The sequence below is a fragment of the Tupaia chinensis genome, unplaced genomic scaffold (genome assembly GCF_000334495.1).
Source record: "Tupaia chinensis unplaced genomic scaffold, TupChi_1.0 Scaffold000065_1, whole genome shotgun sequence".
In the NCBI taxonomy this organism is placed as follows: Eukaryota; Metazoa; Chordata; class Mammalia; order Scandentia; family Tupaiidae; genus Tupaia; species Tupaia belangeri.
The window spans coordinates 1158506-1173576 of record NW_006159523.1 but is presented as its reverse complement, the minus strand read 5'-3'; the positions used below and the strand labels follow the sequence as shown (position 1 = coordinate 1173576).

Genomic DNA, 15071 nt, shown 5'->3' with positions numbered 1-15071 from the left:
AATGTTTTTAATTTTAGTGCACATTATAACAATTTTGTATGTATTTCATTCAAAAGCAAACAATTTTTTATTAAAAATATATTATGGGATAATATATTTCTGTAATGTTTGCTTTTTTTATTTTGTGACCTTATTTGAGTTTATCTTGAATTGTAAAATCCACACCCAAATAAAGAAGAACAGAGACAGAGTTAAAAACTTTTATGAACATTATCATATATTAATAATGTAACTTCAAAAGTAAAGTAGTTAAAATTATATGTTATAGAAGCAAAAGCAGGAGTAAACTGATGAATAGAATGTTGAAAAAATTAAAAGAATTTATAGCTATGAACAAGAAACAAACATCTATTAAAAAGCATATTGAACCTTGCTTACCAAACAATACTATTAGAAAGTTGCACAGAATAGGGGCCAGCAGATGGTGTGGAGTTTAAGGCAGTCGGAGCCCACCTGGCCTCCAGCTCTGTTGGAATTCTGGACCAGGCAACCAGAGAAATATGCTGAGCCCTTGTGGATCCATGCCCTAAGTCTGAGAACATAGTGAAGGAGAAAGGGTGACCATCCTCCCAGGAAGTGATGTCTCTCTCTCTTTCTCTCTCTCTCTCCTCTCTTTCTCACAAGGACTGAAATCCTATAGCAAACTAAAAAACAGAAGTAAAAATTTAAAAAAGAAAGTTATACAGAATACTATCAATTAATTGTTAGCAACTTTTCAAGGCTGCTGAAAATAAACTGGCAATCTAAACCAAATATAAAAATAATAGTGTGTGACACCCAATGGGACTTTAAATATAGGATTCAATTAAATTGGTTTTTAGTACTATAAGTATAAAGACCACATACAAAACAGTTGAAGAGAGGAAGCTGGAGACCATGGCAACCTGCTGGAAGGATTCTTCACATCTGACATATAGATCACCTTTGACACATTATTCTGGTTTTATTTCATAATGTACTTATTGTTCACACTGACTACCTATTTCTTAACTCTTCTAACCTTCTACTTTCTTAAGTTCTTCTGCTTCATAACCGTATTCCAAAACCCACAGGTCCAGAGTTCCCATTATTTTAACATATATTTGAGAATAAATTACCATATTGATATATTTTATATAAAAATGAATCACTTTTACTGCTCTTTTTTAAAAATTTAATAATATATCTACATTTTGTGTAAAATATAAATACTTTGATGGTATTTGCTATTATCCATAAGGATTTGTTCTTTCATTTTAAAACAACTATTTCATCTTCCCAAATTATGGGCCAATTCAGCTCATTCTAACATTTAATTTGATACATGATTTTTTTTATATTAAAATAAGCTTCCATCCTAGTAAAATATGGTAGGTCTCTTAATAAAGAAAACTTAATTTTGAAACATGTTCAAACCATTTTCATTTTTGGTGTACCTGAAAATGTAAACTGCTAGGAAAATAATGATAAAGAACAAACTTCTTCTCTAAGTCAGCATAATTTTATAAATTAAACTCATAATTTGATTCTATTTTGCTTCTTTCAAAAATGTTCAAGATTTGCCAACTTATAATTTGAGGGTTTTAAATGTGCTGAACAAAAGTCTTGCCCACATCTACCTCTTTCTATTGAGATTTTTCCGGGAACTCTTCCTGTAAGTGGCTATTCTACAATAATGTGAGATATTTCTTTGTCTCTCAAACACATCTAAAATCAACTTGCTGCGACCCTACTGATTGTATCTTTTCAATTAACTGCCCATTTCAAATTTATTTGGTTTCCCCAGCATCTACTTTTACCTCATTATTTCATTGTCTTTTGGAAATGTTAACAGAAGGAAAATGGTTGAGTAGGGTATAAAACTAATTGCATTTTGTAAACCCAAGTTGAATGAATTTGCTACCATGTTCAGTGTATTAATTTAGCTAGTCCATTTTCTATCCTCAACATATATTTAGAATTTAAATATTATAACTCTATTTTTAAAATATCAATTGATTTTGATTCTGATAATAGTATAATATGCTACTATTTATATTTCATGTACTTCAAAAATGATTACTTAACCCTTCATAGAGTTTATATTACTATAACCAAAATAATAAATCTACATATAAAAATGATATTTGTTGCTTCAGGGCATTTTCACTATTTTCTCATTTTAATTAAGACCAATTATTAATATATGATTATTATTATGAATTATGATCCTAAAGAAAAATTGTCCACAAGAAACAAGTCATTAAAAGCTTATAAGATCTTTTTAAAGAATATTTATCTTTTCATTATTAAGTAATCTTTAAACATTTCCCTATGGTTTTTCCTCCTTCTAGTTTTAGTGGTTTTCTCAGATGATCTTTTTTTGAAAATATATATACATATATGTTTATATGTGTATGTGTCTGTATTCAGATTTACACTTAATCACTATTTATCTTTAAGATGTACAAACTGGTTTTTCTCAACATAAATATAGACCATATTTTCGAGTCAAAGTCATTACCATATACATTCTCAGTAACAGATAACTTTTCTTTTTTTTTTTTTTTTGAGAGTATTTTTTTAATGCTATAGGGCATGTGTGCTCACCAGAAAGATAGAGAGAGAGAGAGACAGAAAGCGAGAAATCACCCCCGGAGGGATGGCCACACTGCAATCCCTTCTCTTCCATTCTCCTCTCAGGATCTTAAGCATGCACGCAAACATGCCCAGTATGAGTTAAAGGCACTGGGTCCAGGACCATGGTCGATTTCATGCGGGAGTCCAGCAACATAGTCATTATGCAATCTGCTGGTCTCACAACATATAACTTTTCACTAAGATGATTTATTTTAATACAAAGACGTTAACTGTAATATTTAATCCCATTATGTGTAAAAATACTGCTTTACATGTATATTTAATATTAGTATAGTTAATGGGAAATCATTTTCAACCTCATCAAAATATTTACTAAAACCATTGCACACGGAACTCTAGAAGACAGACTTCATTTCTTCCTCATAGAGAGTAGACATCTCTATAAATTGTATAACACAGAAGTTATAAGTGCTTAGATGTCTAAAAATAGGCATCACTGTGCTAGAATTTTAACTTTAATTTTAAGTATTTTATTAAATACTTCAGTGAAATTAGGATAGGGATATTCTGATCTTTCTGAGTGTACCAAATCTTTATGTAAAAATTATTAGTCATTTTTTAAAAGGCACCTCTATTGGCTCTAGATGACGGCATGTGGTGAAATGCAATGCTCTCCAAGGCAACCCAACATGAGGAGGTCCCCAGTTTAACTGTAAAGACCTCGTTGAGTTTGCTGGGCATGTGCTTCCCGTGATCTGGGGCTGTTTGCAGCATCAAGAATCTGTCAAGAACCTCTCTCTCTTGCTAGTGTAAGAAATGGATGAACTTCAAAAAGGTAATAGAGGGACCAGCAGTTAGTGTAATGGCTATGTCGCTGGACTCCCATGTAGTCGACTGTGGTTCAAGTCCCAGACCCGGTGGCTTAAAACTCACACCAGGCCTGTGTGCATGTGTGCCAAGATCCCGAGAGGAGAATGGAGGAGAAGGGATTGCAGTGTGGCCATACCCCCTGGGGGGTGACTTCTCATTTTCTGTCTCTCTGTCTCTCTCTGTCTGTCTGGTGAGCGCATGCGCCCTATGACCAAAAAATCTCACAAAAAATTAAAAAATTTAAAAATAATAAAAAAGGGTAATAGAATAAGATGTGTTTATGTTTATTTTTATTTATTAGTAGTAAAAAATGTTAAATAAATTATGTAGCATACATCATAAAAGTTTTTATTTAACATTTTGACAGGTTAACTCGTTAGCATTTTCACAGAAATTAGTCACAACTTACTTTTAAGGTACTCTACGGATTACATAAATTTACATTTTCCCTGTTTGAAACCGTAGTTCATGGTCATTGCGTGAATTCATTGGGTTGACACTTTAAGTTTGAACTGTGTGGGTCTATTTATTTGTGGATATTTATTTTTAACATAGGGTGTGTGAATTCACTGGGGAAAGAGAGAGAGACAGAGAGGAAAGTGAGGACCCCACCCCTCCAGCCCCAGAGGGAATGGCCATACTGTAATCCTTTCTCCTCCATTATCCTATGGGGATTTGGGGCATGCCCACCCACACACATCAGGCATCATTTTCAAGCAGCAAGTCTTGCACTTAAACTGTGGTCCTGGGAGGCAGTGGTGACAGAGGTGGTGAGGGGATGAAAAACAAATTGGAGGCCTTTTAAGATGATGACAGTGGCACCATGAAGTGAAGAAAATAGCATACAGAAAGATGGTGAGAAGGAAAAAGCCGACTCAGACAAGAGTCAGGGCAGTAGCTAGAGGAAGGTCGTCATCCCTGGACCAGCAGAGCATTCCCTGCAGTACACCTACACTTTCTGGTACTCTGGGGAACTGCTGGCAGTCCCAGAAGTTCACAGAACTTTGAACAGAATATCAGATTGGCACTGAGGCAGTTCTGGTGGATGTATTTATTTGTTTATTTGAAAAGTTTTTTTCTATAGGGTGCCTGCACTTGCCAGAGAGACAGAGAGACAGAAAGCAAGAAATCACCCCCCAGGGCGGATGACCAACCCACAGTCGCTTCTCTTCCATTCTCCTCTCAGGATTTGGGTATGCACGCACATGCACCTGGCGTGAGTTTAAGCCACTGCAACCAGGACTTGAACTGCATTTGACTACATGGGAATCCAGCAACATAGCCATTACACCAACTACTGGCCTCACTTCTGGAGGTCTTATAGCCACATATTATGTCTGGGGGACCTGACAGGCCATGGTGACTTCCATCTCTTCAAAGGAGGAATTAAATCCATGTGGGAGGATGAGGCAAATATAAATGGTGGCAAGTGGATTATTCGTCTGTGGAAGGGCTTGGTCTCCTGTTACTGGGAGAATCTCATCCTGGCCATGCTGGGGAACAGATCATGGTTGGGGAGGAGGTCTGTTGAGCTGTGGTCTCTGCTTCAGAGGACATCATTTTGATCTAGAATAAGACTACCCAGAAACCAAGCTACTCAGGCTGAGTTTGGGATTCACTTTAGTGAGTGCTTAACCTGTTTCCCAACACCATTAGGGATTACAAAACTCACACTGAAAGCATCTAGTAGGTGTCCCTATGTGGAGCAGGAGATATATAGCTGCACCCAGAGGATGATGCTGTGTAGACACTGACTTGTGGAGAAGGGACAGGCCAGCTTCCCCTCTAGGACTCTGGCACTTGTAGTTTTTGCTGAGGAGCCTTCCTGCCCACCTACTTAAGGAGGTGCTTTGTAGCAGATTCCTGTAAGAAGACAGTCACACTGCAGGCTCTCTGGGTTTCTACAGGCTGTCTTGTCTTTTACATGCTAACCACTTGTTTTTTAAGATAATTTCACTGAACAATAAAGTCCTCTTCCTTGCCCTCTCCTCCAAAAAAACATGAAAAAGTAGTCAGTCATGAGGGAGTCCAGCACCTTAAACACCATGCCACCTACTGGCCCCTATATGTGAACTAATTTAATAAATACATTGGAAAATACAGTACAATATTATAGAAGTAAATATTTCCCTTTCACGGTTTCTTATAATATTTTGTTTTCTTTAGCTTGCTGTATTGCAAGAATATAGCATAATATATGCATATATATCATACACAATATATAGTAATCAACTGTTTATGCTATTTGGTAAAACAGCAAGTTTTCAGTTGGTTACTAGTAGTTAAGTTTTGGGGAATCAAAAGTTATACATGGAATTTTTACTATAGTCAGTGACTATAGTAACTATATTATTCAAGATCAACTGTTAGTGTCTCTTTTCCATATTATTACACATTTATAATCATAATTCATTTCCATTATTTTTGTAGAAATTTCCAGTGTTTTGATATTACCCTTACTGAAAATGTAGAAGATGAAGAAGAGATACTGTTTATATTGTTATTGTTATTATTATTACTATTAATAGTGCTCTTCCTGACTTTTTTTTTTTTTGACTTTTTTCATAGGGTACATGTGATGTGCTTGCAAGAGAGAAACAGAGAGGGAAAGTGAGGAATCACTCCCTAGGAGAATGGTCACTCTGCGATCCCTTCTTCTCCATTCTCCTCTTGAGATTTTAGGCGTGCATGCACATGAGCCCAGTGTGATTTTTCAAGCTGCAGATCCCAGGACTTGAACTATGGTCAGTCATGAGGGAATCTAGCACCTTAACCACCATGCAGCCTGCTGGCCCCTTCCTGACATTCTTAAGAATCAACTCCATTTCCTTTTTCTGGGGAAACTGCATTTATTTGTCAATAATAATCTATGAATATATTGTAAATGTTGTTTAAGTGTCTTTTTCTAATTCATCACAACCACCCTTAGAGGAAAGTTTATAGTTGTATTGTTTACATTAAGAGAGCAGAAATATCTAAAATTGATGCTCTAACTTTTCACCCTAAGTCACAAGAAAAAGAAGAGCACATTAAACCTGAAGCAATCAGAAGGAAAAAAGTAATAAAGATTGAAGGGGAACCAATAAAGCCCAGAGTTGGAAAAACAATAGAGTAAACCAATTAAACCACAAGCTGGTTCTTTGAAAAAATAAAAATTGACAAAACTTAGCTAAACTCACCAAGAAAAAAGAAAGAAGACTTAAATTACTGCAGGAACATGAGCACATGAGCAAGGATGTTATTATCAGTCTTAAAGAATAAAAATAACTACAAAGGAATATCATAAAGCGTCGTATGATAGTAAATTAGATAGCCTAAGTGGACAAAGTATTTTTTTAATAATTATATTTTAACTAATTAATTTTATTTATTTAAATTTGACCAGAGAGGGACAGAATGAGAGAGCAAGAGAGAGAGAAAAGAAAGAAAGTGAAAAAGCAAGCCTCTAGATCCGGGCCTCACACTGCGGTCGGCCACGTGGAAGTCCAATGGTGATGTATTAAGCCTATATGGAAAGATCCTAGGTTTGCTTCTTGGGTCCTCTCTGAGCCTGGATGGAGTCTCCCTATGAACCCAGTCATCTGGATTGGAGGATTAACTGTGGTTTGAATGCCTTGTGGCAATGTCTCTTTCTCTCTCTCTCTCTCTCTCCCCATCATTAAAGGAAATAAGCCTAAAATGTTGGTGGAAAAATGGAATTAAACAACAGAAATGATTAGAATTTATATTTGAGTTCAACTCTTGCAAAGTATGTGATTAATATAAAAACTTAATTATAGTTCTATGCATTTGCAATGAACAATCAATAAATGAAATTAAGAAAAAAATCCATTTACAATAGCAGTATGAACGTATGGAGTGATGTCTAGTATGGCTGTCCACTAATGCTCATTAGATGTTTCTGAGTTCACCATTTTACCCTAATCTTGACAACCACACTAAAATACTTTCACTTTTTTTTTTTTTTTTTAGAGAGATTTTTACTGTAGGGTTTTTTTTTTCTCCAGACAGACAAAGAGAGACAGAAAGACAGAAAGACAGAAAGCGAAAAATCACCCCATGGGGAGGGTGTCCATGCCGCAATCCCTTCTCCTCTATTCTCCTCTGGGGAACCTACCTTGGGCACGCATGCACACATGACTAGCCTAAGTTTTAAGTCACTGGGTCCAGGATTCGAACTGCGGTCGACTATAGGAGTCCAACAATATAACCATTAGGCCATCTACTGGTCCCAAGTACTTTCACTTATAATAAACTACTTTTTAAAAAGTTTCTTGCAAACACTATTAATCATTTCTGTAACATCCTACTTTTCCTTGTTACCTGAGTGTATTCATCAAGTTTTTGTTTTCTTTTCTTTTCTTTCTTTTTAAAATTATTTTATTTAACTGTTTTAATCACATTGCAATATATATATCAATCACTGAATGTTTTACACAACAATTTTTCCTGAAGCCCTTACTGTACACCTAAATTCCAGGTTTGGTTGTCTTTTCTCTGTTCCTACAACTTCTATTCCCTGTTTTAAATTCATGTTCTTTGCATCTCCAAATGACAATGCATTTCTTAAGGACTCAAAAAAATATTCAATATTTTTCAACATTGAATATTTCCTATCTAATTCATCTGTGCATAGTAACTATTATATGTGGAAATAAGTTTAAAATCAAATACTTTAATCTTACAGTACTGTGCAAAACTACCTGAGCAATTATAATGCTTACTTCTAATTATTATCACCTATTTTTATATAAAAATGAATACTATCTATGTGATATCAGTGCTGTTTGGAGTGCCTCCTTCAGGGCCTGCTATGTAACATGTGTCTGATGAATACATTAATGAACAATGGATGCCATTGGTAGACGTATTGGAGCTTACGGGTTAAAATTCCAATAACTAAGTTATGAATCCTCTCTTGATAAATCAACAGTTGAGTCAGTTTAGAGAACTTCTGTGATTTCTTTATAACTTAGCCACTGCCAAAATGAGTATAAATTAGTAAAATAAACTAGTATTATGAGGATAGAAAGAGATAAATTGTTTAGGACTGTTCTTGGTATCTAATTAGTGCTCACTGAGCAATATCAAAGATATTAGATATTTCAAAACAATATTAAGACTTATGGAGGAAGACAACAGAGATCATTTAGTAATAGGAAACATATTTTTAGTTCATGCATAGAAATTGAACATATTCAAAACTATGAGTGAACTGTGTTAATAAGTTTGTATCATATATGACTGGTTATTCAATACACAGGTTAAATACCTCATTAGTATGGGAAGCAATCTCATTAAAAATTAATGATGTGTACATTTTTAAAGGTATATACCTTGCTATAAATAGCAAATGTTATTGAAAATTAGATTTCCTTTTATACTTAATGTTTTATTCTCGCCTCAACACTGTCAGATAAATAAGACTGAAAATATCTGCAATGAGACTTGCAAATGAGAATGTCTACTGGTTTGTGATGGAATTCATTTTTTTAAGAAGAAAAGATATCATTTTATATTTCAATGCGTTAAGGACAATTTATAGCAGTTTGGAGAAAATTAATTCATTTTCTGTTAATGAACTGAAAATAGTTTTGAATGAGCCCAATTGACAAAGACATATTTTACCAATTAGTAAATGCATTACAGATAGAAACGACTACTCAGTCTACTTTTGAATGTGGCCTGAAGCAAATGTTAGGACCATAGTTTAATACAGAACAATTGTGGGGCATCCTTAGAATGCTTACCTAATTGACCCTGAGTATAATCATCCCTTTAAATTTAGTCTTGTCTTAAAACTCTTCCTAATGAATAGATGAGGAGTTAGAAAAATTAAATTTCAGAATGGTTTAAGATGTTGCCCAGTAACAGACAAAAGTGTTTTTCTTTTTATAACTTTTAAATTGTATTTATTATATTTTTTAGAAAGATTTTTGCTATAGGGTATGTGCACTCATTGGAGAGACAGAGACAGGAAGTGAGAAATCATCCCCTAGGGAGATAGCCATACCACAATTCCTTCTCCATTTTCCTCTAGGGATTTTGGGCATGCATGCACATGTGCCTAGTGTGAGTTCTAAGCTGCCAGGTCAGGGAATCGAATTGCAGTTGACTATGTGGGAGTCCAGCAATATAAACATTACACGGTCTGCTAACTAGTCCTATTATTATTATTTATAATTTACTATAGGACACATGTACACAGAAACAAAGAGAGAAGAAAGTGAGGAAGCAAGGTGCCAGGTCTGGGGATTGAACTGCACTTGGCCATGTAAGAGTCCAGGGCTTTAACCACCATAACACGAGCTGCTTCCTGAGAAAAGTTTGTTTTTTTGTTTTTTTTTAAAGTTTCAAGAGTCCTATGTTTTTTATTGGTCTTATCTATTCCTTGTCCCTTTATTCTGCTATTCAAGCCTTTAGGTTAACTGAGTGTGTTTTACTATTATATGCCATATATATATACATATATATACATATATATGTATGTATATATATATAATAAATTGACTTTTTAAGATTTTTCTTTGTGTTAAGTGGATAAATAGTCGCTCTAGGCAAGTTCACAGTATGCATCCTTCACTTAATAGTATTCTGTCAAACACTAAACAATTTCACATAAAAGAAACTTAACTTCAAGTACATAGAGAGTTTGGAAGGAAGAGTATATTGGAAGGAAAAGATACATTGCATATACATGCACTTTTTATAGTTACCCTGAAGCTCTGGCCACCAATTCCTGTACCAGGGATACCTCTGCATGTGCTTCTCTGCCAGTGACTCTCTTGGTTATGGGTCACATTTTTTAGCTTCTTTTTGCTATTTTTTTTTTTAATTTGCCAGAGGACTTGTCCATTTCCCAGAGAAAAAAAGGAAAAGAGAGAGTGAGAGAGGGAGGGAATATGAGAAAGCACTCACCACGTTCCCTGGTCATTTAACAATCCCTTCTCCTCCATTTCTTTCTCCTCTTGGAATTTTGAGCATGCATGCACACCTGTCCGACATGTTTTTCAATATGCTGGGTCCTGGATTCCAACTGCGAGATCCAGCTATGTGAGATCCAGCTCATATAAACATCAGGCCATGGAATGGTATTTTTAAAATGTATACTTAAGGCATTGAAAATTAAAGAATGATAAAGTTTAAAGCATGTACAGTAGTTTCCCTCTTATCTACCGTTTTGCTCTTTGCAGTTTCAGTTACCCATGGTCAACTGCCATGTGTACATACTAAATGAAAAATTTCAGAAATAAATCTTTCAGTTGAAATGGTGTGTCATCCTACCTACACTGTTCACTTCCATCCATCGCATCCTGGAGGGATCTCACATGATCACCAGAGTGCTGACTATGGTACAACTTTTTTTAAGAAATTTTTATTTAACTTTATTTATTTAATTATTTTAATTTGGTCACAGAAGATAATGAGAGAGACAGAGAGAATATGAGAGAGACAGACAGAGTGTGTGTGAGAGAGAGAGAGAGAAAGCAAGTCTCCAGGTCCAGGACTTGAACAGCAGTCAGACATGTGGTAGTACAACACTCTTAATCGCCATGCCACCTGCTGGCCCCTACAGTACAATGTTTTGAGATAGAGAAAGCCAATATTCACTTAACTTTTATTACAGTATACTATTGTAATTGTTCAATTCATTATTATTTATTATTACTTATCTCTTACTGGAACTAATTTTTGAATTAATAGGAAAGAACTTAGTGAATGTAGGGTTTGGTTCTATTCAGGCATCCACTGGGGTTCTTGGAACACATACCTTGGGATAAAGGGAGACTATTGTATTTATGCATCTTTTGTCAGTATGCTACTGCAGGGATTAGAGACTCCTTTCCCTCCTCTCAGGAACTGGGTCTGGGCTCTATTGTACCTTAAATTCCATTGTTTACCACTAGTTTCAAATATTTTGAAGACGAGATTGGGACTTTGCACCAGGCAAGTGTCATCATATCCAAAAATCTGTTTTGCAGTGAGCCACCAGTTTCCAAATGATAAATCACCTGCTTTACCACCAGAAATAACCTTCTCTGTTCCTGATGCCTTTTCTCCAGTCTTCAACAGAAACTCTGGGAAATGCCCATGTGTTTTGCTGTATTAAGGATTTTCTTTTTGTTCTTTATTCTTGACGCTTTGACATCAGCCTCACCAAATGGGAACATACAGACCCTTTCAGAATTAGCCAAGTCCTAGAGATGGGAAATAACTGTCAGCTGCCCTCAGCCCAAAGCCTAACTCCCCGCCCTTACTGGCTCTTAATACTCTGCACTCTCACACCCTTTACCTGGCTTTTACATTGGGACCCAATATTCTCCTACCCTAATTAGCCTGGGGCCACGTGTCCGACCTCTAGCCAGCCCTAAGCCTGCTCGCCCTGCCTGCCTCTTCCTTCCACAGAATTTCCAAGGACAGCTCTTGCCTATGTCTTGTTCTTCTCCAGCATGTGTACCTCTTCTGATTAGTCCAGGCACTTCCTCACCTGGCCCAGCATGGCATGGCTCACTCCCTTTTCTTAGAAGAGATGGAGTAGCTACATTTTCAAAGGTAATTGTCTCTTGATCTGCTAACCTCACCATCCTTGGCCAATTACTTTAAAACATTTTACGTACATGGTTCTCTTGGGTCTTTTGCTTAGTCTTTGTCCTCTGATTGGCTCTTGGCTTTATTCAGGGAAGTCTCATGGTGCTGGAGGATGTTTCACAGCTGTCTTTGCTGTCTAGCATGGAGGGCATTCTCCTTTGAATTTAGTGAAGAGCCCACAGGAAAGAGTTGGTGGGTAGCTCCAGTCTTTCAGCATGATTAGGATAATTAGATTTCTTTGCATCATGTCAGCTCACGCAGGACAGTAAATATTTATGAAAAGATCAGCTGGTTTCTTTTATACCACCTATTAGAGCTTTCATTACTGCCCCCACCATTTCTCCAGTAATGAAGTCAGCCTTGAGAATTTTCCTCTACACAGAAATGTTCATTTATTATGAGAGTTTTTAGTTCACTTAGTTTTCTTTGTGTCTTTAACCAACATTTTCTCATTGTTAGGGTAGACATGTGAAGCTTACATTTTCTGTCTTTTTTTTTAGAATTATTTTATCAACTTTATTTATTTATTTATTTGTTTTAATTTGACCAAAGAAGGACAGAGTGAGAGAGAAAGAGAAAGAGGGAAACCATTTTCTGTATCTTAATAAGCAGCTGTAGTTTCCTCATTTCATTTTCAGAAATATGAGACAGCTGTATGCTAACTGTATTATAAAAAAATTAAAAATGATCACACATATTTTAGTATTAAAATTAATTTACATTGTTTTTATATTAATATTTGTTATAATCAAAATTAGTACCTGTAAATAATTTAATGTTATATAATTACGAAAGGTTTCTATGGAAATCTAGCAGTTTCTGGGTTTCCAGCAGAGGGATAAAATAGCTACTCAGACCGATTCCTATTTTCGGACCGTTCTGTCATTCTTATGATTCATGCTTTTGTTATCATAGCAGAGAAATCTGTCTCTAAGGTCAAAAACCTTCACATGTAAGTTTTGAGTATGGTTTGCAGTAAGAATCTAAAATCTTTTCTTTTTTTCTCCACATTGCTATTCAATTATTCCAAAATCATTTCTTGCAAATATTAAATTTTCTCCTACTGAATTACAATATTATTTTTAAAATGCTGTTACTAGTTTGTAGAATCATAATTACATTTTTTTGACAACATTTTTTTGCCGGACTCCCACGTAGTCAACCGTGGTTCGAGTCCTGGACCCGCCAGCTTAAAACTCATATAGGTGCATGTGCATGCATACCCAAAATCCTACCAAGAGAACGGAGAAGGGATTGCCATGTGGTCATCTCCTCTGGGGTGTGATTTCTTGCTTCCTGTCTCTCTGTATCTCTCTGTCTCTCTGGTAAGCACACACATGCTGCAGCAAAAATACCTTTTAAAAATGCTGGCTTATTAATTATTTACTTAAATAATTCTTTAATATTGAAAAATATGAAATTTGAGTAAGTTGAAATAAATTAATCTTGTTTAAAATAGACATCTATTACAAAGCACTAATTTTTGAGGAATGTCTCTGTGTAAGTGTGTGAATGTGAATACATGATAACTGCGTGTGTTTAGCAATTTATCATCAATAAATACTAAGTTTTCAGGAAATTCATAACATATTTTTCTATGCAAAAGTGCATCATGACTTTTCTGATGACCCAATACATTTTAATGGCTTCTAAATTACCCAGTACTTTTATATTTTGATACAATATTAAAGTAGAGTTATCTTTAGTATATATATGATAATATATATATATTTTCATATCATTTTTATTGAAATATGTATAAAATTTTGATTAATGTCAATAGGTCAAGGCTGATTCTAGTCTGAATACCTTTAGAGTTATTTAAATGTCACTTTAAAAGCAAGAAAAATCTGTCAACTATCATGTGAATTGAGTTACTATGGAAACCTTTGCATTTATGTTGTTGAGAACAGTCTAAATTATGGCCTGGCAACTTGTGAAAAACAGATTTCAAAGTGACAAAAGCATATGTTTCTTTATATATCAAGATATCTAAGTTTGTTTTGCTGTAGTAACAATACCAAATATTAAAATATACAATAAAATATGCTAGAAGTTACTTTAGATACAGAGAACTTGCAAGAACTGGGACTGTTTTACTCAATCTTTACATTTTATAGAAGCTATAAAAGTAACTGTCATCACCTCCCTCACTGAGAAGTTTTGCTAATAAGTTCGTGTCTGTCGATTAGAGGTGCTTCCAGAGACATGGAACACAGACGGGAGGTGGGGAGGTGAATACTCTGGACAGCTAGAGGTGATCACTGTGTCCTACTCCGTCTTCAGCACATTCAGATGTCCGTTCTGGTTGAAGTTTATGTCTTACATTTGATTAACATGATACAGAGGGTGCTCGTGAGGCTTAGGAGTGTATCTTTGGAGTACATTCCTCAGTCTGCAAGCGATTAGGTTACAACTGATGTAAGATCTGAGAGAGAGCTCCATGTCATTCTGAGAATAATTCTAAGAATCATAACCTAGAACATGTTTTCCAACTTTTAACAGTTTTCTACATGCTTCAATACTCTGATAAATTGTATTCTGAACTTTTCACCTAGTACGAATTTTGTTTTTGCCACTAAATTTATGATACCTGTTTGGAAGCTATTGATTTAAATATCCCTTAATGAAAATGCAAAAAAAGCTATTGATTTAACTATCCCTTAATGAAAATGCAAAAATAAACTTTCCTTACAGTTGATAGATCAAATATAACATTGTTATAGAAAATCACATTATGTTGTACACATTCAATCATTGTCTTACTAGGGTTTTCTTTTGTAAATATGTATTTGGTTGGCAATGATATTTTATTTTTTAAATTTTTCTTTTTATTTCTATTTCTTTTATACATTCAATCATGTTACTTAGCTTACAAAGTGAATATTCCAACATGTGTACGTTTCTCACCAGTTCAGCTCACCATACTAGAAAGTTATCTTCAATAGATAATAATCCATTTCTTTGTCCCATAAATGCCTTGCTGCTCTATTTTTCTCCTGAATGCCCTTCCTCAGACTCTACTACTTCACTTGCCCTCTTCCCACACAGTA

At 35.1% G+C, this 15071-nt stretch overlaps 1 pseudogene; it reads left to right on the top strand.

The window, feature by feature from the left end:
• Window positions 1-4207: 4207 nt before the first annotated feature.
• LOC102501173 (eukaryotic translation initiation factor 4E type 2-like) lies at window positions 4208-5116 on the top strand (annotated as a pseudogene).
• The last annotated feature ends 9955 nt before the right edge of the window (window positions 5117-15071 follow it).